Consider the following 27,724-nt stretch of genomic DNA (forward strand, 5'->3'; position numbering starts at 1 on the left):
ATTCCAGCCACCCAAATAATTAAGATATTTTAATCTCCACAATATTTACCCAATAGATATTCCAAAATGGCATTGCTTATTGGGGCTAATTCTAAAGGTAGTATGTATTCGTTGTTTAAAATTAAAAAATTAAGAAGTATAAAAAATACACACGTTAATCTCACTACTTAGAAACTACACTTAACCATTTAGTATATTTCCTTCCAATTTTTAAATTATATATTTGGGGGTCACAAAATATACACAATTGTCTATACACAATTATGTTTTTAACTACTGTTACTTACGATACCAAGAACATCTTACCAAGTCATTAAATATTATTTGAAAATAAAATCTCTCCAGTTTCTCACCATATGGAGCTCTCACAATTTAACTCTTTGCCTATTGTTGGACTTTTCAGTAGTTTTTAAATTTTTTTCAGTAGTCTCTAAATTTTTTTATAGGGGGAAATTGTATCAGGAAACAACCATGAAAAACTGGCATCAAAGAACATGAATTTAAGAATATGAATATCAAACCCAGTTTTAAGTTTTTTGAATTTCTGTGGTTTAAAACCATCTCTCCAACCCTAGCCAATGGGATTGAACGTACAGCTCTGCTCTGTGTGAGAGGTTTGTCGGAGAATCAAGGTAAGGGCTTGGGTAGCAGTGATGGGGCATGGAAAGAGGAAAACAACCATGCTGAGTCATGAATGAGATCATGTCCAGAGGTGGACAGAAACTGACAGCAAGAGTGTAAGTGCCCAGGAATTTGTAGAAATATCAGAGGAGGGCACTGTGCTTCCCGAAGGACACAGAATGAAAGGCTCGAGCCAATTTTATTTTAATTTTAAAAGGTCAAGATGACCTCAGCTGATATCTATGAAATAAATAACTGACAAAATAGGACACAGATTTTGTTTTTTTTGATTCATTGGGAGAGTCTTTGTCTTCTAATAGAGGAAATTTGAACACATGTATCTTGTTAGCTCATTTCATGCTTTCGGTTAAAAAAATACTCTTTATAAAAATTATTTTTGGTTTCCTTTTAAATTTTATTTTAGCTGTAAGAACTATGCATTTTGCCGTTTACCCCTACAGTGACTTGGAAGTCACACGTTGTCACAGGTCAGGTTCCGCAAGAGATGGGAGGAGATTTTCCTGTAAGATGTTTGCCAGAAAGTTCGCTCAGGAACAGTGTGCGGAATATAGGACTTGGCTGAGGAAGAAGCTGGATTCTGATGCAGTTGCAGCAGAGGCCTCAGGCTCATCTACGTGAAGCTCAGAGATTAAAGTGACCCTTTCAGAACTTTCCAAATGGAGGTGTGGGGGATGGGAGAGAGAGGGTTGGCAAGTGTGTAGGTATTTATACTCCTGCATTAGCCAGTCACGAGTACAGGCTGTCCCTGGAGAGGGGTTATATGATCATGTCCTGAGGGCAAGGGAGTTTGTCCAGGGGAGGGTACTTCCTGAGACACAGCTTGAAGTCTGGGAAGTCTTAATCATTGGGCTGCCAGGGAAGCCCTTCTTTGTTTTCATGTCATTAATCACAACATATTTTAAAGGAAAGAATTATTGACTTGGTTTTGGGGGGAGGGTCCAATAAAAAACTTAGCAGGATTTAGTTTCTTCACTTCCTAGTTTAAGTTGATATAATCTGTCATTTTGGACAGACATAATTAACAGCTTCATCTTATGATTCTGCAATGTTTATTTTGTCTTGAAGGATTATTTTTGTCATTAGTATTACATTTTATAACCATTTCGACATCTTTATAGATTGAACTGCTTAAACTCGTAAAAGCTTTTTTTTTTTTTCTGCTGCCTTGAATGTGAAAAAAGAAACAAAAGGCCCAGAGCTGGAGAGAATTGTACCTGCTTTGCCGCTAACCCCAAAACCAAGTGGCATCTATACTGAAATTTTTATATTTTAAATTTTTCATATTTTAAAAATCTAATCATGGAAGTTTGTATTCTGGCCTGATTTCTTTCCCTCTTTTGGTCTCACAGCAAAGTGACTTGGAATCCTAGCCAATATATTTAGTTAAAAACTGGAGATGATTAGAGTTCTTCCAATCTCTGAGGGCACTGGCAGCAACAGACAAGAGGCCAGAATCCTATTCACTTTGATCTGTCCCCCCATCACATTTTCTGTATTTAATTCTTCTACCAACTTGGATGAACTTGGAAAAAGCACCTTCATCCTCAGGAAGGCTGCAGAAATATGCCACTACATGATAATCAGCCCAGGACATGTAGCAGTTTAAGTCTAAAGCAATAAGATTGACAAAGTTGTAACCACAGGTAAAAACAAGATTCTATCATTGCCTCTCGTACCATATCAGCTTTTAACAAATGGCTGAATCTGGTATCAAATCCATTCCAACATTCATTAGACTTGGGGGGTCTGGGAGGAGAGGCGGCTCACTAGATGACGGATAAGAAGCAGGATTCAGAGCATGAATGCTCTTGTATGGATGCCAACTATGGAGTTCACGTGTTACCCTATGTTGATGAGGCATCTTTAATTAAACATGTATGATTACAGAACTTTAAAGCACGCCCCCTTCAGAGGGACTCCAATGGGAGGCATATCGGTAATAACTTTTGATTTATTTTAATGTGGAAGTTTTAGCTATTTGATTGTGAATTGAATGGAATTTGAGTGGAGTTGATACGGTTCTAAAACATGCAATGTGGTGGCATCGTTCTCCAGATTTTGGGAACATTGGCACAACACAGCAGGTCTAGAGCTATCCTTGCAGGCTGAGGTAGACATGGTTCGAAACCAGAGGTCTTGTAAGACCCTGTAGTCAGTAAAATGCTACATTAGGTCAGCCTGAAGGCCTTTTTATTTGAATCCTTCTAGCCTGTTAAGATTTAAATTCCTCAGGCTTCCACTATATTGTCTGGTGTGTGTTATCTGGTGTCGTGCTCAGTCATGTCTGACTCTTTGCAACCCCATGGACTGTAGCTCGCCAGGCTCCTCTGTCCATGAGATTTTCCAGGCAAGAATACTGGAGCAGGTTGCCATTTCCTCCTCTAGGGCATCTTCCTGACGCAGGGATTGAAACCATGTCTACCCATGTCTCCTGCATTGCAAGAGGGTTCTTTACCTCTGAGCCACTGGGGAAGTCCATCTTGTCTGGAAAACATATAAATAACCTTGTATAGATGTTGTCTTTAATTTGGTTCTTTTTTTTCAAAATTGTTGCATGTAAGCACTATTCATATCTCTGAACATTCATTTTATATTAAATGTTGAAAAGTTGGTTTTTTGATACTGGATATTTTTCTCTAATTAGATAAGAAATAATAAAAGTTTCCATATATATTTTTTTTCCTGAAGCCAATCTGCTTTATATTAGTCAAGCAGTTCTTTTACTGATTAGATGTCCACAAATAGAAATTTGTTTAGAGCTGGTGACAAGAAGTATGATGGCCATGCAGATACTTTTTGTCCTTAGAATGCCCTTTTCTATTTCCATGTGAATCTCACTGTATAACGGTTGAAGCAATTAATTAGCCAATTTGTAGGTAATTCTTTCTGACAAGCTAGCCACCTTCCTTTAGCAGAAGTGTAAAATGAGCAATCTCAGAGACATGCATTAAATTCACTAATTAAATTAAATACCAAACCAAGGACTTCCAGGGCTCATGTTTCTTTTGTAAAGCAAACAGATGTTTTATAATGAATAATTATATCTTATCCAATCATTTAATTGTGAATAGTGCCCATTTTAAGGGTACATTTATAAAACAACATTCAAGATCAAATATACTTGTGCACTACAGACAGAATGTTTCTACCATTAGATTTTTCAGATGACTGTTTCTCTATGGATCTATTAGTGAGGAAATTTTTTCTGGAGTTACAAGATGTTTCCTGTATCTTGCTAAACCCCAGAAGAGAGAATACACAGATGAGCGTATCAGGCATACTAATATCCTGGGCTGTATTGGTGCTGTGGCAAGAATGTTACTTGCTACTTCTGAAAGATGTTATCAGTTCAGTTCAGTCACTCAGTTGTGTCCTACTCTTTGTGACCCCATGAACTGCAGCACGCCAGTCTTCCCTGTCTATCACCAACTCTCAGAACTTGCTCAAACTCATGTCCATCGGATGCCATCCAACTATCTCATCTTCTGTCATCTCCTTCTCCTTCTGCCTTCAATCTTTCCCAGCATCAGGGTCTTTTTCAATGAGTCAGTTCTTTGCATCAGGTGACCAAAGTATTGGAGTTTTAGTTTCAGCATCAGTCCTTCCAATGAATATGCAGGACTGATTTCCTTTAGGATGGACTGGTTTGGTCTTCTTGCAGTCCAAGGGACTCTCAAGAGTCTTCTCCAACACCACAGTTCAAAAGCATCAATTCTTCAGCACTCAGCTTTCTTTATAGTCCAACTTTTGCAGCCCCGCTGCAGGGGAGGCACAACTTCAGCTTGGTGAATGTCAAGTAGATCCTATATGATGGGAACTGGAGGCCCCTGAAAGGCTCTCTGCCCCTGGGACTGGAGGCTTCCTATGGAATCGTCACCCATCCTATTTTGCTTGTCACAGCTTTATGTTCAGTGAAAACAGTGGTGTGTTGAGTACATATATCCACAAATTAAGAAGGAAGTTTGAGTCGGCAGTACATATTTCAGAGTAGGAGATTCCCCAAGGAGAGGAGACAAAGCGCAAAGAGAAGATGCGAGGTGGTGGCCTGAGGAACCCGAGTGCTTAAGAGGTGAGTGGAAGAGGAGCACATGAAGGAGACTGCACTGAGCTGGGCAGAGCACAAGAGCATGGAGAGGACGGATGTTCCTGCTTCGGGCTTCCAAGGGGGGAGAAAGGGGAGGATGAAGAAGCAGATGTGTACTGAGTCACCCCACAAGGCACACATTCTTCCTTTCCTGGAGAACAGAGCCAGAAGGTCCAGCCTCTGGGACTGAGGTCTATCTCAGCTTGAAGCATCAGAGAAAATCTTCTCAGAAGATATGGACAGATATGATGTCGCATGTGAGGTTAGACAGGATTGACTCTGCCACACACACAAAAAAAGAATGAAGTAATGCCATTTGCAGCAACCTGATGGACCTAGAGATTATCATACTAAATGAAGTAAGCCAAAGACAAATATCATATGATATCACTTATACATAGAATCTAAAAAAATGATACAAATGAACACATTTACAAAACAGAAACGGACTCACAGACATAGAAAACAACCTTATGGTTATCACAGGGGAAAGGTGGGGCAGAGGGAGGGATAAATTATCAATTTGGGATGAACAGACACACACTTCTCTATATAAAACTGATAAGCAATGAGGACCTACTGTATAGCACAGGCAACTATATTCAATATTGCATAATAACCGATAGTAGAAAGGAATCTGGAAAAGAACAGATATACATATAACTGAATCACTTTGCTGTACACCTGAGACATTATAAATCAGCTATACTTCAATTAAAAAAAAAAAGATAGGAATAACTCAGACTGCAAAGCTAAGTTTAGAATAATAAAAAAGCTCCTCCAAAGAAGAACAGTGAGGACAACATGTACTAGAACTGGAGCTGAGGAGTCCTGGGCTCTGACAGTAACAGGCACCGCCCTGGACAACGCTGCCTCTGTGACTGCCCATCACCGCTATGGCTGAGCTCCAGCTCTGGTGCAGCCCTCTCTAGCCTGGAAGGCCCTGGTGGGAAGCAGAGTCTGCTGGGCAGGGAAAAGGAGAAGCTTAGATGTAAGTGAGTGGGGAAAAAAAGGAAAAGAAGAGAAACCAAATGTATCAAACTGAAAACCAAAATATTTCCTTTATTTCAAATTCCATGGGAGGTGGAATAATATTATATACCATTAGGGAAATCTGAAATAAAATTGCTAGACAAGCAGAATATTTGGATTTTTTTTTAATCTAAGAGGAACATGTCGGTAACAAAGGATTGATTGCATATTATGCATAGAGCAGCTTTTAAAGAAAACTATCCTTTCTCCAAGAATTTAGTTGTGAATTATATGGTCAATTTATATTCATATAGATTCACACGAAGGATAATACTGGTCATACATCTATGCATTCATTTTTTCCTTTAACAGATATTTTGGATGGTCTACCTCATTCTTAGCACTGGACATGACAGTGGTGAGCCAGGCCAGCCTGGTCCCTGTGTTTGCAGAGCTCCCCTCAGGTAGAGTAGAAAAACATTAGTCACACAATCATACCAATAGTTGTAAAACTGAAACCATACTAGAGGATATTTGATAGTAGGAAGCCTTGACTTAGGGGCTTCCTGGGTAGCTCAGCTGGTAAAGAATCCGCCTGCAATGCAGGAGACCCCAGTTAAATTCCTGGGTCAGGAAGATCCCCTGGAGAAGGACAGGCTACCCACTCCAGTATTCGTGGGCATCCTTGTTGGCTCAGTCAGTAAAGAATCTGCCTGCAATGTGGGAGACCTGGATTCAATCCCTGGGTTGGGAAGATCCCCTGGAAGAGGGCATGGCAACCCACTCCAGTATGCTTGCCTGGAGAATCCCCATGAACAGAAAGAGCCTGGTGGGCTACAGCCCATGAGGTCACAAAGAATCAGACACGACTGAGTGACTAAGCACAGTACAGCACAGCCTTGACTTAGAGCAACAGGGAAGTTGTAACTCACCAAGTGACAACTGCAAACAGAGGGGACAGGAGGAGCAAAGGTCCTGTGGCAGGAAGAAGCACATCTTGAAAGCTCACCATGGCATCATCTGAAGAAGCAGGACAATGAATTTTGTCTTTTTTTTTTTTTTAATTCAAGTACAATTCGTGATCCAAAATTACATTAGTTTTAAGAGTTTCAGCTTTATTCTTAGAGCAATGGAAGCTCTGAAAGGATTTTAAACAGAAGAAAGGCATTCTCAGAATTTTGTTTCCCCAAAATCACTCTGGTTTCTGAGTGGAGGAGAGGGGGAAAGTGTGGTTCTTGGGAGGTGAGTCCAGTGAACTAGGTAGCTGCAGGAAGAGGCTACTGAAGTTATATAGACAAGTGGTGGTAGCTTGGGTTAAGGTGGAGAATGGATTTGAGATATTTAGGAGATGTAATCAACAGGACCAGATGTTAGAATCAGTGTGTAAGCAAGGGAGAAAGGGAGGTTAAGGGTGATTCCTAGATACCTGTTGCTTATACAATAATAAAGATGAGAGTGTCTTTTTGCTGAAATAAGGGAAGTAGAAGAGGACCATGGGCTGGTGGATGGGAAGGTCACGATTTAATTCTGGAAATGCAGATGTACCTTTGAGACATCTACATGGTGATGACACGTTGGTAGGTGGATAAATGGGTCTGAAGCTCTGATGAAATGTGTGGTCCAGAGATGGACATTCGTAAGTCATCCACAAACTCTGATTGATCGGTATGTGTAGGAAGAGAACACAGTGGGGAAAAAAAGAGAGAGAGAGAGAGGACCTGACGCTGTATGTTGAATATTGAATGGCCAAGTATAGGACGATGAGTGTGTGAAGGAGAGGGGGCAGCCAGAGAGGTAAGGAGAAAATGAGCCCTGTGTTCCCCACACCCAGGAAAAAGCACATTTCAAACAATGAGACTGGGAGCAGCCGTATTAGATGCTACTGTGCGATGGAGTGAGATGACGACTATGAATGTCCTCTGAATCTAGGGACACGAAACTCATGCTGACCCTAGCAAGACTGATTTTAATGGATAACTGAATGGCCACCAGAAGGAGGACTTGGGAACACATGTGAAATAAAAGGGGAGACAGTGAAGCTAGAAAGCCCAAGTGCTTTGGCTGTGATGGGACAGCTGGAAAAATGGCTGAGTCGGTACAAGAGGCTGAATACTTGGGAGGCCCTTGGGTAGAACACAAAGATTCAGCTTGGTGAGAGATTCTCCTTGAGGGAAAAATTGTTGGAGAGTTAAGTCTCTGAGGAGGTGGGTGGGGAAGGGAGAGTTATGAATGTCTGGTATCCAGACAATGACAGAGTCCTCCCATCACAGCTTCAATTTTCCTCGTGTTGCTTTAATTTTCACAGCAGGCAGATTTTCTGCTGAGAGTGAGAGAAGGGTGAGTCTGTGTGTTTGTGTGTGACTGGGCAGCTGGTCACAAGGGTGGGGAGAAGCTTTGCAGTAGTTTTTGTGGAAAGCTGGAGAATGAGTTGGCTTCCCAGGTGGCTCTGTGGTAAAAAATCAGCCTGCCAATGCAGGAGACACAGGCTCGATCCCTGGGTCGGGAAGATCCCCTGAAGAAGGAAATGGCAACCCACTCCAGTATCCTTGCCTGGGAAAACCCATGGAAAGAGGAGCCTGGCTGGCTGCAAAGAGTTGGTCACAAAGAGTCAGACTTAGCAACTATACAACAATAACAACAAGAAAGTGGATTAATCAGAGAAACATAGTGAATGGGTTCATCTGAGTCATGAAATTTTAGGCACTGACACTAAAACCAATTTGCTCTCATGTCACTTTCCTGGGAAGTTTCAGCTCCTGGGGACTGGATGTAGATCACTGGGTTCATCAAGGATGGGATTTTTCCAGAAAAGGGAAACAAAAAAGCTAAAAGGGTAAGGGAGTAGTGAACATTAGTGAAAGTGCTATAAAATCACTAAACCATATCTCTGCTGGAGGAGGAGGGAAGTCGAGACAGGAGAAGGTCAACCCCTGTGAGCCTAAGGCTGGTGCAAGGAACTGAGTCTCGATGAGGCTGAAGAATGATGTCAGGGGAGGAACTGAGCAGAAGGGGAAGAAGTGATGTGCAGAGATTGTTTGCATCAGAGATTCTGAAGCTGGAGGTGTTTCAAGCGATGCAACACCCAGTCAATGCATGTGCACTGGAGTGGATGACCTGGAGTGAGGTAGTGTAGATGAGAACTTGAGGAGCGAGTAGCCATTTGATCAAAAGTATTCTCACATGTGCAGTGAAGCTACTGGGAATGGTGGTAGGGCTTATAGGCCAGATGCCAAGACTTTGAAAAAGGGGGAGAGAGTGACCAAGAAGCTAATGGACGACAGTGACAGAAGAGGATGTAGAAATGAAAACCAAGAAGGTCATAAAAGTGAAATTTATTTATTTATTTTTTGCAAGAGGAAACAATAGCATGGGATGGAAGTGGAAGCAAGGAGCCAAGTGGACCGCAGCCCTATCCCAGAGGAAGAATGCCTTAAAAATCATAAGAAAAAGAAAAGAATAGCTGCAAATCTCTACCAATGTTAAGCTAATTCAAACCAGGAAAAGAAAGACACCCACCCCATGTAGGTCTCTCACCACCACCCTCCTCAGTCCCAAGAAAGGAGGACTTTCAGATTAGAGAAAAACGTGCCTACACTAGGGTTTGGACTCCATTTGAGACAGTTCTCTGAATATTTAACCCCAAATATTCATGTTACAGCTAAAACAGTTTGTTTCCTCCCTAGTGAAACTAAAGAACAGCCGAATATACAATATATAATTTGTATTATATATATAATTATATATATATATAATTCATATATATATATGAATGACACCAATCAGTCAAGTTGCCTCTTGACTTTCTCTTCTGAACAATCTCAGACCCTGTTTTGCATAGGTCTTACTTTTTAATCCTGGCTGAATTTAGGGATAGAATCTTCCCCAAGTTCTTGGTGTCCTTCTAACTTCAGAACTCAGGAATGGACCCTGTGCTCCAGGAAAGTTTGAGAAAAACAAGCATAAAGGGAGGGCACCTCACCGCCCTTCCAGGCTCTTGTTTTTGCATCCTGACACCACCACCCAGTTTTGAAAAGGCTGTTGTTATGACCGACTCCAGCTTATCTATTTTCATTGCTGGCTCCTGTTTAGACATCCTTGCCTGTAACCAGTCACTTTTCCTCTCCTTTTTGCAGAGTTCATTTCCCTGTCCTGAAGGTACCACCCTGCATTTATCTTCAGCGAACTTAAAAAAGAATTCTGACCACTTCCCCAATTTAGTTAGGTTATTTTAAATTTTGCTCTTCATCAGCAGGCTGGTGTTGGGCTTCCTGCTCCTGGGTGAGGAAGTGACTCATGTGTTCCGAGTTTCCTTCATGACAGCACTGTGTTCTAGAGTATCTGTTTGCAAACATTTTCAGCCTGCATTGCTGTCTACATCTCCTGTGTCAGGCCTTGATCATCTTTCTTCTGCCCTTTAGCAGTAGTAAGAAAATTACTTCTCTAGTGTTTCAAAGCTTAGGTTAAACTTTTGTAGATATTAATGTTGAAGAGAGGTGTTTCTAATTTAATATATGCAACAAAAAATTAAACTTTTAGATTAAAAATCAACACCTTGATTTATATTTTTCTTTTTTTTAAGTTCTTACAGGGCTTCCCCGGTGGCTCAGATGGTAAAGAATCTGCCTGCAACTCAGGAGACCCAGGCTTGATCCCAGGGTCAGGAAGATCCCTTGAAGGAGGAAATGGCAACCCACTCCAGTATTCTTGCCTGGAGAATCCCATGGACAGAGGAGCCTGGCAGACTACAGTCCATTGGGTCACAAAGAATGGGACATGACTGAGCCACTTTCACTTCACTTCATATAATGTGTACCTCCGGGTCCCTTCGGAAGCATGTGGGACTGTGAGATGTCTGGTTCTCATTTTTAACCCAATCAGGGCATAGAGTGAAGGCATTACCAAGAATTGATGGAAAGAGTCAGAAAATGCTGGAAGGGATACACCTCAGCATGTCCAAATCCTCCTGCAGGAAGAATTAATCTCTTTTTCTCTGAGTTATGATGGATGGCACTTTATTTCCTTTCCTTCTCTTTCATTCCTATGATCCCTTTGTGTTGCTACAGACAGTTGCATCTAAGTCTTATTTCACCCATGGAACTACAGGACTGTTGAGGAAAGTGATGGTGACTAATTTATCTTTATTTCACTCTCTGCATCTTACGTAATGAGCACAACAGCCAGTGCTCAATAAATATCTGTTGACTGAGTGAACAACTCAGGAGAGTTCAGATCCAAGTTGGATTTTCTTTTTGGCAAATAATTTGATTTTAAACACTTTTTTTTCTTTCTTATTTGAAATTATAATTGATTTAAATGCTTAAAAGACTGAAAAATCAGCTTGAAAGCTAGGAATAAAGATGTCTTTTTGGAGAAAAGAGGAAATCCCTGTGGATTTTTTTTAAAAAAAGCATTCATATTGATTTTCATAAGCATATGGAAGAGCAAGTTACACCCACCTCTTTCAAACTTGGACAAAATATCTGGACATGTCCAGTAGGTAACTCTAGGAGTGCCCTATTAGAGGAAATGGGAAACAACCATTTGCCTGGATCCTATTAGGCAGCTCCAAACAACCCGATTATGAGCAGGAAAAGCATATGCAAGCAAGTATTTTTGGAAAAACCACACATTAAAAAAGAACAAGGCAGTTTAGGAAAAATTAGATTGAATTAACATGTAAATCAAATGCTTTGATATGCTGTCACTACCTATGTAGGGTTATCTAGACCAGGCTAAGAAAGCTATGTTTTCAATAATGATTATAGGTAATATGAATTCCTGATAATAAATAGCCCCTTATGTGTCAGCAGGCTAATGCACTGGGCCCAAAAAGATGCCACATTATCACAAGACTATTCATTTTCTCTATGGAATTTATAAAAAGTCTTAGCTAACATAAAAGGAATCTTCAATATTGTGATGGAAAAAAATGGCAACATGTAAGAAATAATTATCTGCTCAACTCCCTTTTCTAATATAGTTTGCTACATTAACTAAAGGTCAGCCTTTGTGTTGATGTTTTTCATGTCCTGCAAAGGCAGGATAAAGGAAGAAGAAATGAAGATATTGTGAGCGACAGCTTGCCACAACACCTCTTGGCAAGAGGTGTTGCCTCTTTTCGCTCACAAGCTCACCAGGACACAGGCCTGAGCTTCTCCAATCAGATCTGGAGGAAAGCAATAGCCTGAGGCCATTGTTTGGGCGGGGGGGGGGTGGGGGGATCCAAAATGATTTCTACCACTGCAGACCCTGCAGGTCAAGAGAGAAATTTGGAAACAGGGATGCCCCTTGAGTTGCAAAACATTCCACCCCAGTGAAGAGCTGGACCAGCCTAAAGAATGTCAACACTAACAAACAAAACCTAGACTCACCCTTGGGACTTCCCTGGTAGTCCAGTGGTTAAGACTCCAAGCTTTCAATGCAGGGGGTGCTGGTTCAATCCCTGGATGGGGAACCAAGATCCCATATGTCACATAGGATGGCCAAAGAAAGAAAAAAAACCTAGACCCTTCCCCAAATTAAATACAACTACTATTGTTTATTGAAATTTCACTCTGATGAGCATTATGCTAAGCGCTTTGTAATAATCTCATTTAACTCCTCACCACTACCCTAGGCAGTTAGGATGCCTATTTCATAGAGGAAGAAATACAAGACTGCAGAAGATTAAGTCATTTGCTCCAAACTGCCCAACTCAAAGTGGTTTTGGGAGCCTTCCAAACCAGATCTGTTTGGCTTTCAAGTCCACCTGTCCACTCTGCTCTGCTGCCACTCCATGGAGGATTAGGCTCACCTTGACCCTCTGGTTTTGGAGCCCTGACATGAACCCCAAACTGCTTGGTAGAAACCTGGGACCAGTTCTAATCAGTCTCCTCTATCAAATGGAAGAGTTGTCCTGCAAGATGATCTGCAGAGAAATGGGTTCCAGGAGAAAAAGAGAAAGAGAGAAAGAGAGAAAAGGGAAATGCTGCAAAGAAAAGCTCCTCTTGGAGATTCACATTTTATGGCAGTGTCTTAAAGACTCTGGGAAGTCTTGTGGTAAAGAAACACCATCTAACTCGGTGTTTCTTTAACTGATTTGAATACAGAACCCTTTTTGTTTACATAAAATGCATTAATAACTGTGGTAATTTATATTCTGCAAACGTGTCTTAAAAAATGATGACTCAGAACATTTCCTAAGTTCTTCTCTCAAGAGCCTCACTTTGGACTCTTTCTGCCTAACCATTCTTATTCTTGTGTCTTTTTTAGGTGCACTTTGTTTCTATTATTATTACATCAGCTTCATCTCAGACCATCAGGTATCAGATCCCAGAGGTTGGGGACACCTGCTCTTTTAAAAAAATATTTATTTACTTATTTGGGGCTGGACTGGGTCCTCACTGCTATGCTCAGGCTTTCTCTAGTTGCAGCAGTGCGGGCTACTCTCTAGTTGCAGTGTGAGGGCTTCTCACTGAGGTGATTTCTCTTGTTGCAGAGGACAGACTCTAGGGCACACAGGCTTTTTAGTAATTGTGGCACATGGGCTCAGTAGTTGTGGAGCACTGGCTCAGTTGCCAAGTGGCATGTGGGATCTTTTCAGACCAGGGATTGAACCAGTGGGCCCTGCATTGCAAGGTAGATTCTTAACCACTGGACCTCCAGGGAAACACAGGACCACTGCTCTTAAGGTGTCAATTTCCAGCCCCAAGCCCATTCAGATCCTACACCTTTCCCCCTCCCTATGATCTCCTGTTGCTAAGGCCCCAATCACAACAAGAACAAAATCCATCTCAAATAAGAAAATAAGAGAAAGATGATAGGAACCATGGAATACAGAATGAAAAAGAAGGGAACAGGTGACTCAATTTTCTTGTTTGAAAACTCAACCACCACTTCCTTAGAGACTTATGAGAATGTACAGAATGTATTTACAAACTTTCTTATCCTTGAACCATCTCTCAAAGACTTAAAAACTATGTTTTTGTGTACCAAACTGCAAATTCAAAGTGAGGAAAACTCTCAGCCTTCTGCAACAAGGATGTCACTCAATGAAGCAAGTTTTATTGTTCAGTTCAGTGGGTCACCAACTTTCAGCGGAGACCTCATTTATTCACTCAACAAACATTGATAGAACATCTCCTAACTGCCAGGCTTTTTAAAATGTACTTAAACAAATAAGTTAAAATACTGTGTTGCAAGGTGATACATGCTATGGAAAAATAGAAATACTGAACAAGGGGGATCAGATGGGTAGGCAGAGAGGTATAGATCACATTGTTAATAGATTGGTAAGATCAGATAAGGGGAAATGTGAGCAAAGACTTGAAGGAGTTGAAGACGTGAATTTTTATAGCCACACTTTTTTCTAATCTCCTCTTCCATTCTCTTTTCTTTCTCTCCTGCTTTTTTTTTCTTTTTGCCTGTGATTTTTGGATTTTTATCAGCCTTTATTAATAGTTTAACTGTTTTTATTTTTTTAATTTTTAAAGATTTTTTTTTAATGTGGACTATTTTTAAAGTCTTTATTGAATTTGTTACAATATCGTTTTCTGTTTTTTGTTTTGGATATTTGGCCCTGAGGCATGTGGGATCCCTGAAGAAGGATTGAACAGGCACCTCCTTCATTAGAAGGCTAAATCTTAACTACTGGACCACTAGGGAAGTCCCATTTTACTGTTTTTAAATAAAAAATATTCAAATTATTTAGAAAAGTATAACCATGAAAGCCAAAATGACCTGAAACTTTACCATGCATTACAATTTTGGTGAAAATTCCACTGCATATTTCTGTGTATATGAACACAGAAACTTGCAATTTTTCAAAAATGTCATCATGTTGTATTTACTTCTCCAGAACCTTTTTTTCCACTAAATATTTTTTTTTCCTGTCATCTTCATGGCCTTAAAAAGCTATATTCTCATAGGTCTCCATCACATTTTAAAAAATCAAAATATTATTAACATATATATGTTACAAAATCTCACTCCTATTTTTGTGCCTATCCACCCTTTTCTCCTCCATAGTAGAAGCAAGGGAGCTTCTTCTGTATTCTTCCTGTATGACTTATTGTGCATACAACAGATACAGATTTATATACTTGCCATCCAGCATAAGGTGTTACACTGTTTCATATTTCACTTTTTCATTTAATACTAGGGTGAGGTTTCCCATATTAACACAAAGGGGTCTGTTTCAACTGTAGACATTTGTTGTGTGGATGTACCATAGTTTATTTACTGGCTCCTAAGCAACTATTGATGGTTATTTGGGTCTAGCAGTCTTAAACACAGATGGCATGAACTTGAAATGAAATAGGCCTGAAACAAAATTTAAGACATACTACTAATTTTTTTTCTTGAAATCATAATTGAAGTCAGTGGGAAAAAATGTTCCACAAAACTTCTGATAAAGTTATCTATTGCTGCTTTAAATATTGCTGTCTCTGGGCAAATGTTTATGAATGAGATTTGCTCTTTTCATGTTTATTTCCCTTTGTAATAAAACAAAGCAAAACTTTGTAACAAAACATTTAAAATAATACTTCATGGTTTCTTCTGGTTTTGAATATTTTCTAAGTATCTCTCTGGTCAACATATAACTTTTTTCTATTTCAATACTAAGGTTAAAATTAGTGAAAAATTCTATGTCAAATATTTTTATTGAACATTTTTCATCAACTTGATTGCCCCAAAGGATAAAAATTAAGCTTTGTAAGCACTGTTATAAGGTTGTTCTTCAGCCTGGTGGACTACAGACCATTAGGTCGCAAAGAGTTGGACACAACTGAAGGGACTTAGCACACAGGCACAGGATTCTTCAAAACAGTTTATGTTCTGGGAAACATATAATAAAAACTAACAGAAAAAAATGAATACCATGTAACAGATGCATCTAAAACCTTTCTCACATGATCCTTACAAATCTGTGAGTTAGCAATTATTATTCCCTTTTACAGATCAGAGAGATAAAATATTATGCCCAAAGTTAGACATAAACTCGGTTTAAAAGCCAGGATTCAATCCTCTGCAGTCTGCGTGCTTGTCCAGTGCTTCACCCAGACTCTTGGGCAAATTGATTGTACATGGCTTCTGCTCATTTATTTTTTGGCCATTCATCACAGATAAATCCCCTTCTTTTAAATTAAAAAAAGAAAAATCATTTTGCCATCTTTTAAATTAAGAAAAGAAAAATCAGTTAGGGTTTTGCCAGTTAGCCAGGGGGCTAGGTCAGCTATCTCTCTCTCTCTCTTTTTTTTTTTGCCCTCAGGAATAAAGCAGCTCTGAAAATAAGGGATACATATTAGACGTCTCTAAGAGGTCTTGGTTTCTAAAATGTAATAGTGGAGTAACACACTTTTGTAGACAAACTATTGCCTCTTACAAAGATAAAGGTAGAGAGAAACAGAGAAAATCACTCTGGAGCACAGTATCAGTTTCTTCCACAGAGAATCTAGATCTGGAGTGATAAGTGTGCCACTGAATAAAAGAAAGTAAAAGAAAAATGAGGTAATTAGAATCATATCTCCAGCTTCGTAGAACACAACCATATTACAACAGTTCCCTCTTGACAGAAATACACTATCGTCTACTACTGGGGGTTGTCACTTGACACAGTATGTTTTATAGAATTATGTTGGAAAAGGAGCTTAAAAGGGTGGGGGAGGTCCTGTGATTCACATATTTGAAAATTTTTGACTATAAAGTAGGTCATCCTCTTGTCTAGGTTGTTGACATATTTTGTGAAATGTTTGTGCACTAGGATTTTCCTTCTCCTATCATTGGTCCATCTACCTCTTTCTCTCAAAATTGGAGAAGTAATTGGATCTGAGGTTCTCCAAGGGCTTCCCCAGTGGTGCTAGTGGTAAAGAGCCCGCTTGCCAATGCAGGAGATGTAAGAGACGTGGCAGGTTCGATCCCTGGGTTGGAAAAATCTCCTGGAGGAGGGCATGGCAACCCACTCTAGTATTCTTGCCTGGAGAATCCCATGGGCAGAGGAGCCTGGCAGGCTACAGTCCATGGGGTTGCAAAGAGTCAGACACGATTGAAGTGACTTAGTATGCACGCACACCAGGGTGTGTCCAGCAGGTTAGCTTCATTGTGGAGTAACTCTGGGCAGGGAAGCGGTGAATGCTCTCTGTGCCTAAAAAATTAGGGCATTCATTTGCAAGAAATCAAGTCAAAAGAATGTTAATGGAAAAATATAAAATTCTTTCACGGGTAGGGCAGGCTCAGGAAGAAATGGATTCCCTTCAGTGGTGAGTCTTGTTTGATTTTGGATATTCTAGGAACCCAGAGAGAGAGTGAAATTACCTTCCCAGATGCTGATCCCAGTATATCCCAACTCTGTAGATGTACAAACCTCTTCCGGTCAAGAACTGCTTCAACCTGCATGGATTCCTGTATGTATTAACTTCAGAGCAGGTCCAGGGATGTGAGAGCTGGGACACCTGGTGTAGGAACATCCCCACTCACCTCAGTCAATGATGGGCAGAGACAACAAACTCCTTATAGTTTGGGGACAGTGAACCACGTGTACTTGAGAGAAGGGACAGAGCTGGAGAAGTAAAAGTCTTTCCCCCAAAGACTGAGTTCAGAGACTGAAAGCAAAGCACGAGCTAGGGTCCCAGGTATGATTTGAAAGTGAAAGTGTTAGTCGCTCAGTGCTGTCCAAAGACTCTTCGTGACCCCCTGGACTGTAGCCCACAAACCTCCTCTGTCCATAGAATTCTCCAAGCAAGAATACTTGACTGGGTTGCCATTTCCTTCTCCAGGGGATCTTCCCAACCCAGGGATTGAACCTGTGTCTCCTGCATGGCAGGCAGATTCTTTACCATCTGAGCCACCAGGGATTCTAAGTTCCAACAATACAACTTAATTGAAACTGACATACTTGGAAAGAAGCAGGAATGAAGCATCTGTTTGTCAGGATGGGCATGGAGATCATGTGGTTTAGAAGCTGGAAGCTGTGGGGCAGGCTCCTCAGCTTAACAGAGATGGCATGTTTGGGAACTAGCAGCCTCTTTCAGACCAGGGTGCAGAGAGAGGACCAGCAGAGACAGAGTTCCAGAAATGTGTAAATCTGCACATTTTATAAGCTGAGCAATTCCCAGGGGTCATGCAGGGCTGGGAGGTATTCAGGGTCTGACTTTGCAGAATGCCAAGACCATGCTGAACACTTGGAGCAGTGGTTAGAGATTCCAGACGGGTTACATATTAGTAGTAGAATTAAATTAGTATATGATTAAAGACTACTCTAGACATACCTGTAAAAAGCTAATAAACAAGCCTCAAAGGGTGAAACTGACTTGCAAATAACTGCCTGCAATCAAAACAAAGCTCAACACCCTTCACAAGAAGAAAAAAATTCAGATACTCAACAACATAATACTCACAATATCCAGCACCCAATAAACAAACCAGTCAATAGAGGGGCAAAAAATAGAAAAAGGTCCAGAAATGATAGCAATGATGGAATCAGCAGAAAAAGCCTTTAACACAACTATTATAAATATGTTCAAGTATCTACCTGAAAGCAGAAATGTAGTGAGGAGAAAAAAAAAAGTTTAAAAAGAGTGAAATGGAATCTCTCAGAGGTGAAAAATGCAATATTTAAAATAAAAAACGTATTGGATGGTATTAGTGGTAGATTAGCCATTCAGGGGGAAAAAAAGATCAATGAACTTAAAAGCAATGGAAGAAAGAAACCATCCAAACTGAAACAAGAAGAGCAAACAAAGAAAGAAAAAAATGAACAGAGTAGGAAACTATTTAATATATTCAATGTCTTGTAACAAACTATAATGGGAAATAAACAATGGGAATGAAGGCACCCTGTAGGAAAGTGAATATCAGATGGTCCAGATTCCTGTAACTGGAGCGTGGAAAAAGAGGGAAAAGAGGGAAACAGAAGTCATCTGAAGAAAAAGGTGACTGAAGAAATCATAGCTCCCAAATTTTCAAATCAAATGAAAAAAAATCATAACCAAAATGTTGAGAAACCATGATAAACTTATAATATTAAAAGCAGTATGAGGGGGACTCCCCAGTATGAGGAGTCCAATGGCTAAGACTCCATGCTCCCAATGCAGGGGGCCTGTGTTCAAACCCTTGCCAGGGAACTAGATCCCACATGCCAAAACTAAAGATCCCACGTGCTGCAATGAAGACCTGATGCAGACAAATATTTTGAAAAAATAATAAATAAAAAAATTAGTGTGAGGATAAGAGATGGGAAGACATTACATATAGAAAGAAAATATATATCACTGAATCATCAGGAAAAAAATGCAAACTGGAAGACAAACAACATTTCTAAAGTGATTAAAGAGGGAAAATGTTAACCTGGAGTTCTATATCTAGGAAAAATAGCTTTCAAAAAGACAGACAAAGATAAAGAAATGTTCAGCAAACAGAGAAACGGAAAATTAATGGGTAGCAAAACCACACTACAAAAAATATTAAAGAAAATTCGTTCTCCAGGCCATTGAAAGATGATCCTTAATAAAACTAATAAAGACTCAGATCTACATGAAGGAATGAAGAATACTGAAAAGAGTAAATATGTGAGCAAATATTAATGACTTTTCCCCTTATTCAAAAAAATAATTGACTATGCAAAACAGAATCAGTGAGGACATATCTGTGGTTTTTATCACGTGGAGAAATCAAGTGTATGATGATAAGAACCCGAAGAATAGGAAGGGATTAAGTGGACTCACACTCTATGTGAAATGGTGTAATATTGTTTGAAGGTGGACAGTGACAAGTTAAAGATAGAAATTATAACCTTTTGAGCTGTAGTGACATTAGGGAGCTGGGTAGAGGTCTATGGGAACTCTGAGTACTTCTGCAGCTTTTCTATAAGTCTAAAAATTATTTCAAAATACAATGTTAAAAAGAAGCAATATATACATATTATATATATATATATAAAGCATATATATATATATATGATGCACTTGATACAATATACAATGCATGTATCTCAAAAAATTTGATTTACCAAATGAAGATGCTATCAAGGATCCCGTTACGTCTCCTCTGTGTGTGTCATAGAGTCAACTTCATTTTCAGGGTGCTTCCTGTAAAGGTCTCAAGACTTCTGCCAACTACAACTGGGACTGATAGTTTGATCATGTCTCTCCGGGGAGAGGGCAAGCCCCTCATAGGAAGTTCACATAATTCTTGCACAGAGAGCTCCTAAACATCTCTTCTTGTATCTCACTGCACCAGCTGGATCACATGTCTATTCCTGAACCATGCCCTGTGGCTTGGAAAATAGGATATCTTGACAATTCCCTGTCAGTTCAGTGGTTAAGACTCTGCACTTCCAGTGCAGGGGGCATGGGTTCAATCCCTGATCAGGACACTAAGATCCCACATGCTGTTCAGTGTGGCCAAAATAATAAATTTTTAAATAAATCTCATAAAAAATAGGATATCTTGAATTACTAAAGCCAATCAGGGCTCACCCTAGAGCTGAGGGTGAGGTTAGTCACACCTAAACCTTGCTACTGGGAAAGTTGGGGTCTTGTTAGAACAATGGTAAGAAGAAACATATGTTGGGGAGGCAGCCTAGCAGATATGGCTTCTGAGTTACTATTATCAAAATACATTTTAATTTCCTAACCTAAGAGGTTCCAAAGTCTAATGATCAGTACTACTTCACTATAGGTATTTTATCATTCTACTTGCTTTTTCCAGTCAGAAAAATTTCCAAAGAATTTGGATGGGCTTACAATTGATAATACCATTTAGATAAAATATTAGATAAACTCATCTCAATGATTTTCATGACTTCCAGAAGATGCATCATTCCATTCTCCTTCCTCCCCTCTCCCCTACCTGACAGACTCTTTTTCCTCCTCTTATTTTCCCCACTCTTTTTGTTCTGAACACCTTGTTTACAGTGACACAAGCAGAGCAATCCTTGCGTCAACTGCAATGTCAAATGAAATTTGTTTGATAGTCCAGCTGCTTTCAAAGAGTAAGTTTGTCCTACCAACGCCGAGTATTTGGTTCTTCCAATGGCTATGAAATGACAGAGGATGAGATGGTTGGATGGCATCACTGACTCAATGGACATGAGTTTGAGCAAGGTCTGGCAGATGATGAAGGACAGGGAAGCCTGGCATGCTGCAGTCCATGGGTCACAAAGAGTCGGACACGACTGACTGACTGAACAACAACATAAAATGTAAAACTGGTTAGTGTCAGGGACTTCCCTGGTGGTGCAGTGGTTAAGACTTCATCTTCCAATGCAGGGAGTGCAGGTTCGATCCCTAGTCAGGGAGCTGGGAATCCCACATGACTTGTAGCCAAAAAGCCAAAACATAGAACAGAAACAGTGTTGTAACAAATTCAATAAAGAGTTTAAAAATGGTCGTCAAAAAAAACTTTAAAAAATGGTTATTGTTACACATAAAAAGAACAAAATTTCTAACTTCGAGCTCTTTCAGTGGGACTGAACAGGTGAAGGGTGAGGATTAGAACCTCTGCAAAGAGAAGAATGCATTTATTCCAAGTCTTCCCTCGCTCTTGCTTACCGTATCCAATTTTCTCATATTCTTCATTGATAGATGTTTCCATAGTGACTCTCATGGGAGAAAACTGTCATTTTTCTAAGCCTGCTTAAGTGCTTCTAGCCTTGACTGAGTCTAACACTTCGGGGACAAATTTCAATTTGCCCAGGAATAATCAGTAACAAGTCTCAGAGTTTGCCAATAACAGGAACACACATCAAATAATATATTATCTGCAATTACGTTTCAGTTAGCATGCTACTATATAATTAGCAATTTTTAGATTACTATAATAATCAAAAGAGCATATATTTTGATAATGTGCTGATTACATGGCCCACAGAATATCTTAATTCTTCAGGAGATGCTTGTCTTTGTGCATTTTTAAAATTCATACAGTGGAAAGTCAGTGCATCCAGCTTCTCAGCTGCAAACCATTTAATAAATCCAGAGTGAATTTAAAAAATGCCAACCCTGCTATCTGAAGAGCCTGCCATTGTGCCAGACTCTGCTGATGGAAGAATGCTTTTCACAGCTTGAATATCAATCCTGAAAAAATACCCAACAGAAAGCAGAAATAGCAGACAAAAGAGAAGACTATAAACCCAAGAAAGGATGTATTTATTTCCCTTAGACATAGTGGTTTGGACTAATGATTCTCTGAACACTGACTCTGCACATTTGCTCATATTAGATGTGTTTCTTTTACCATTTCTAACATGAAAACATTTTACACTATTCACTGTTATTAATTCACAATTCAGTTGAGTGTTAATTTTTTAAAAGGCCAAGTACAATGTGTATAGATGTAACCCAAATTTACAAATCAAAGTAAATAACTATTCTTTTTTCCCCTAGAACATAAAATATCCTGTGATATTTCAATGGGAATTGGAAAAATTAAGTGGGCAAAGCCAAGATCCATATTAACTGATCCCATACCCAGCCCAGCGGGAAAGTTAAGAGAATCTAAGAGAATATAGTGAGAGCTACATACATAACTTCCTAGTAGCCATATAACAAGGCAAAAAGAAACAGGTCAAATTAGTTTTAATAATATATTTTATCTAGCCAAATAAATGTAACATATAATCAATATAAAATCTTAATAACATATTTTGCTTTTTTTCATATTATGTCTTTGAAATCCAGTGTGTATATCACACTTAACAGCACACCTCAACTTGGACCAGCCACATATGGCTGGGGACACCAGACTTGACAACCCAGCTCTGGTAGATTCGCCGAGGATTGGATATCTGCTTCTCAGACTTCTGGAAGCAGATTAGATGAATAGATTTTTAAAAAGTAAACTTCTTATTGACATAAAATGTACAGAAAAATGCACAGATTCCAAGTGCATTTGGATGAGTTTTCATGAAGAACACAGCTGTTTAACTCGAGTCCAGATCATGAGATGGAACATTAAGAAAACCATAGAAAGTCCCTCATGATCCCCTTAGAGCTTCTTTTAATATCAAGATAAATACAAAGACCTTGTTTTCCTTCTCTCTCTCCCTGAACTGGATCTACGTATATAACCAGGAGGAGATATTGCTGATGCGCTGAAAATCAATCCTTGGGTGCTGAGGGTATTGTCATTTGTGGCCATGAATCGGATTACGGACCCTCTCAAATATGAAGAAATCCTCATGGGATCATGCCAGGAAAGCAAGCTTGAGAAAGCAGAACATCCCTGACTACATAAAAAAAAATTGGCTGTATCTATATTTGTCCGGGCTCTCCTTTAGTTTCAAATATAAGATGATTTGGACTCAGACAGGTTTTTAATCTACTTTTTTTCTTCACATGGCCATTACATATGAGAGTAGGGTAATGATGAGAAAATTATTCTCAGTTATATCAACTTTCGTGGAGTTTGCGAATACTGTAAACATTTTTGATCAGACAAAATTTTCTCTTGGCATAAGAAGAACTGGGTATACAACATATGGTCTGGAAGTACTTGGTGTAATAAGGAGCATGAGAGGCCAGAGCAAGCATTCAAGCATTTAATGTATTTTTTTTCTTGGGAAAAAATTTTTTTTGGAAGGCTACCTCTGAGATTTACAGATGTAAAGTCTTTCTAGAGCCAGATTAGGGGTGGGGCGGTGCACAGAAAGGGTCAGGGTGAGGATAAGCATGAATGCAGGGAAGCAAACATAGGCAAGCAAGAGGCTAAATCACACATCTCAGGCTTCCCTGGTGGCTCAGTGGTAAAGAATCTGCCTGCCAATGCAGGAGATATGGGTTCAATCCCTGGTCCGGGAAGATCCCACATGCTTCAGAGAAGCCAAGCCCATGTACCACAGCTACTGAGCCTGTGTGCTCCGGAGCTTGGGAACACGCACCACAACTATTGAAGCCCACGTGCCCTAGAGCTGGTGCTTCACAACAAGAGAAGCTTCCCTGTTGGCTCAGATGGTAAATAATCTGCCCACAGTATAAGAGACCCAGGTTCCATCCCTGGGTCTGAAAGATCCCCTGGAGAAGAAAGCAGCAACCCATTCCAGTATTTCTTGACTAGAGGTTTCCATAAATGGAGGAGCCTGAAGGCTACAGTTCATGGGGTTGGACACGACTGAGTGACTCTCACTTTCACTTTCACAATGAGAAGCTGGCGCAGTGTAACGAAGAGTAGTCCCTGCTCCCTGCAACTAGAGAAAAGCCCTTGCAGTAATGAAGACCCAGCACAGCCAAAAATAAATAAGTAAATGAAAGTATATTTAAAAAAAAAAAAACACAACAGTCACACATCTCTGTCCTCTGCTTTAAGACCCTCTGCCTGGGACAAGAGAGCTGCCACCTTAAAGGCTCTTCCCAAGCAGAGAGCAGTCTCATCAACAGCACAGATCAAAAAGGCTCTCCCAGGAAATAGAACGCCTTGCTCCTGCTGTGAGCCTAATGTCTCTCTCTTTCTTCCTGGCACATCCTTCCCGGCAGGGTGCCTTTCTTTGGGGGGAAAAAAGTGTCTAGGCTATTTTCAAGCACCTGACAAATGAAGAGCATATGAGAGCCGGTCGACCACAGAGCTATTTAAGCGGTTCAAGATAGAAAATGGTATTGGCGAAAACCCAGTATTTCCACAGCTTAGCGACTGTTTTGTCATAACCTATTCTGAAGAGAGTGAAATCATTTTATAATATTGGTGTCGAGGGAAGGAGGCTGAGGATTCCATGTTGTATCATTTGTTCTATCTCACAGAAAATGATTTAACCCCTGATGTATCTGAACGTGATGGAAATCCATATCATCAATAGGGTCTTGGGGCTTCACCAGGAAATGGGTTGGCAACACTAGATCAGCCCGGGAATGAAACCTTTCTAATTCCCCACAAGACTTTTGGAAAAGTTGCTGTTTGATTGAGTATCTCTGAGATACTCTTTGCCCAGTTGAATGAGGGCATTCAAACATTCAGTAATAAAATAAGTTAATATAATCTTAATAATTATGTGCAAAATAGATCCCCTCACTTCCCAGAAAAGAAAACCACAAGACAAAATAATGGGAGTTCTAAATTCCCTTTTTTTCTTTTTAAAAAAAATTCAGCTTTGTTGAGGTTTAATTGACATATAAAATTTTAAGATATTTAATATATCTATCAGGGAGATTTGATGGGCTTCCCTGGTAGCTCAGCTGGTAAAGAATCTGCCTGCAATGCAGGAGACCCAGGTTCGATTACTGGGTCTGGAAGATCTGCTGGAGAAGGGATAGACTACCCACTCCAGTATTCTTGATTTTTCCTGGTGGCTCAGCTGGTAAAGAATCCACCTGCAATGCAGGAGACCTGGATTCAGTCCCTGAGTCAGGAAGATCCTCTGGAGAAGGGAACGGTTACCCATTCTGGTATTCTGGCCTGGAGAATTCCATGGACTGTACAGGGGTCGCAAAGAGTCGGACACGACTGAGTGACTTTCATTTTTACTTTCAGGGAGATTTGATAGATGTCTACATTATGAAAGTATCCTCTCCATCTAGTTAATTAACACCTCTTTTCACCTCACAAAAAAAGTCAGTGATATAACTGGAATCACAGTATACAGCTGTTTAAAAATAATTTATGTGTTATTATTTATTTTATTTGTTTGGCCTCACCCAGTCTTAGTTGTGGCACTCAGGATCTTTAGTTGCAGCATGCAAACTTTTTAGTTGTGGCATGAGGGGTCCAGTTACCCAACCAGGTATTAAACCTGGGTCCCTTGCATTGGGAGCATGGAATCTTAGCCACTAGACCACCAGGGAAGTGCCAGAATATGGCTTTTAAAAATCAGCTTCTTTCATTTAGCTACATGTGTTTAAACTTCCTCCATGTCATTTCATGGTTTGATACTCTGGGAAAGGCAAAACTACGGAGACAGTAAAAAGATGAACGGTTACCAGGGGATTGGGGGGAGGGATGAATAGGTGAAACACAAGGGATTTTTAGGGTGGTGAAAGCTATTCTGCATGATAGTATTAATATGGTGGGCACATGTGATTATACATTTGTCAAAACTTAGAGAATGTACAACACAAGGAGTGAGCCCTAATGTAAATTAACTTTAGTTAACAATAATGCATTCATATTGACTCATCAGTTGTTAGATATGTACTACATTAAAGCAAAACATTAACATTAGGGGAAAGAGGGCTTTTATTTTCCAGTTCTACATGTAAGGAACTTGAGAGTTGCCACTCTGTACTAACAATGAGTAAAAACATGAACAGACTGAGGAAAAAAAAGTCAGTGATAGCCACATAGTTACCGCTTGTATTTAGCAAAAGGAGTGGAGATCTAGTTCTGCGAAGGCAGTTTTCAATGGCAGCAGGAATTTGATCACCAGATAAACACAGACAATGCCTAAAACCCACCCATTTCCATTACAACCCTCCTTAACTTCCAGTCTGAGGAGGAAGGAGAAAAAGAAGAGAAAGATGGCGACCACATGTATAAGAAATGATGAAGTTCTACTTTCTCTGGTTCTTCCACCTACTTTTGGTCCCACCTTAGCCTTTACTTCCTGATAAAACTCTAAAGGATCGATGTATCTAAGCAGAGTACATAGATAAAGTTGTACTAGAACTTTTCTTTGTGCACATTCTTCCCTAGGTAAGCTTATCATTCTTGTGAATTCGGATACCTCCTATATACCAACAACTCCTATATCTTTATATCCATGGCACAGATTTTCCCTCTGAGCTTCAGATACATAAATACAGCTTCATAGTAAACACCTCCAAACACATGGTTTATAGGTACTGCAAATGCAGCAAGTCCAGTTGAGGCTGGGCTGTTTCCCTGACAAACCTATTCTCTTCCAGAGTTCTCTGACTCAGCAAATGGCACCTGGTTGCCCAAGTCTGACACCTAGGAGTCATCCATGACACCTCCCACGTCCATACTCCAACTTCCAGTCAATCACCAAATCCTTTGGATTCTAGCTCCTGCAAATCTTTAAGTCCATCCACTTCAGCTCAAGGTGAAGGGCACAGTCCTCCAGACTACCAAGTCTGCCCAAGACGTCTGACACCAGCCGGAAGTTTGGGGGTTCTTAGAGCTATCCTCACCTCAGACATATATATATATATGTTAGTGGCTCTGTTGCGTCTGACTCTTTGCGACCACATGGGCTGTAATCCACCAGGCTTCTCTGTCCATGGAATTCTCCAGGCAAGAATATTGGAGTGGGTTGCCATTTCTTTCTCCAGGGGATCTTTCCAACCAGGGATCAGACCCAGGTCTCCCGCATTGCAGGCAGATTCTTTACCATCTGAGCCACTAGGGAAGTCCTTCACTTCTAGCTGCCTACAAATACAGGGGTCCCCAGAGACTCCCTCAGGTTTGATAAATTGGTAGAATGATTCAGCAGAACTCAAGAAAGTACTATACGCACAATTACAATTATACAATTTTATTATAGCAAAGATCCAGCCAAAGTAAGACGTGCATGTGGCAGAATCTGGGACTGAGAGGACTCCAGACTCAAGCCTCCATGTCCACGTTGGTGTCCAGAGATTTTACTGAGGCTGCAGTAAGCAGGCAAGTTGATTGAGTTGTGGCTCACAGGGTTAAACTCCATCTCCAGCCCTCTCCCCTTCTTGGAGTCAGATGAGTATCACATGGCTCAAAGTCCCAACCCTCTAATCATATGATTGGTTCCTCTGGGGTGGCCAGTCCTCACTTCAAGACTTTTGATGTATTAAGAACCCCCACACTGAGTCATCTCTTAGCATAACCTATCAGAATGCCCACCAAGAGTCATTTACTAGCATAAACTGTTAGATGTGGTTTGAGGGGTCACACATTCCTATTACTTGAGACATTCCGAGCATATAAAAGTTAGCTCCTAAGAGCAGGGACAAAAGCCAGACTTGTCTCTTGTTGACTGGTTTGATCTCCCTGCTGTCCAAGGGACTCTCGAGAGTCTTCTTCGACATCACAGTTTGAAAGCATCAATTCTTCAGTGCTCAGCTTTCTTTATGGTCCAACTCTCACATCCATAAATGACTATTGGAAATACCACAGCTTTGACTATATGAACCT

At 40.2% G+C, this 27,724-nt stretch overlaps 2 long non-coding RNA genes across 2 annotated transcripts in view; both read right to left on the reverse strand.

The window, feature by feature from the left end:
- LOC145532194 (uncharacterized) overlaps nt 1–27,724 on the reverse strand; it is a 103,351-nt gene that overhangs the window by 67,409 nt on the left and 8,218 nt on the right. The window contains exon 2 of the long non-coding RNA XR_014073078.1: nt 12,070–12,140. This is a non-coding gene — a long non-coding RNA (uncharacterized LOC145532194). The remainder of the gene's footprint in view (nt 1–12,069; nt 12,141–27,724) is intronic.
- On the reverse strand, nt 897–2,253 carry LOC145532199 (uncharacterized). The gene is made up of 2 exons (XR_014073083.1): nt 2,166–2,253; nt 897–1,591 (listed from the first exon to the last, which is right to left on the reverse strand). It is a non-coding gene; the product is annotated as an uncharacterized LOC145532199 (long non-coding RNA).

Source organism: Giraffa tippelskirchi, chromosome 13, assembly GCF_054371585.1.
Source record: "Giraffa tippelskirchi isolate mGirTip1 chromosome 13, T2T-mGirTip1v1.2.pri, whole genome shotgun sequence".
Lineage (NCBI taxonomy): Eukaryota > Metazoa > Chordata > Mammalia > Artiodactyla > Giraffidae > Giraffa > Giraffa tippelskirchi.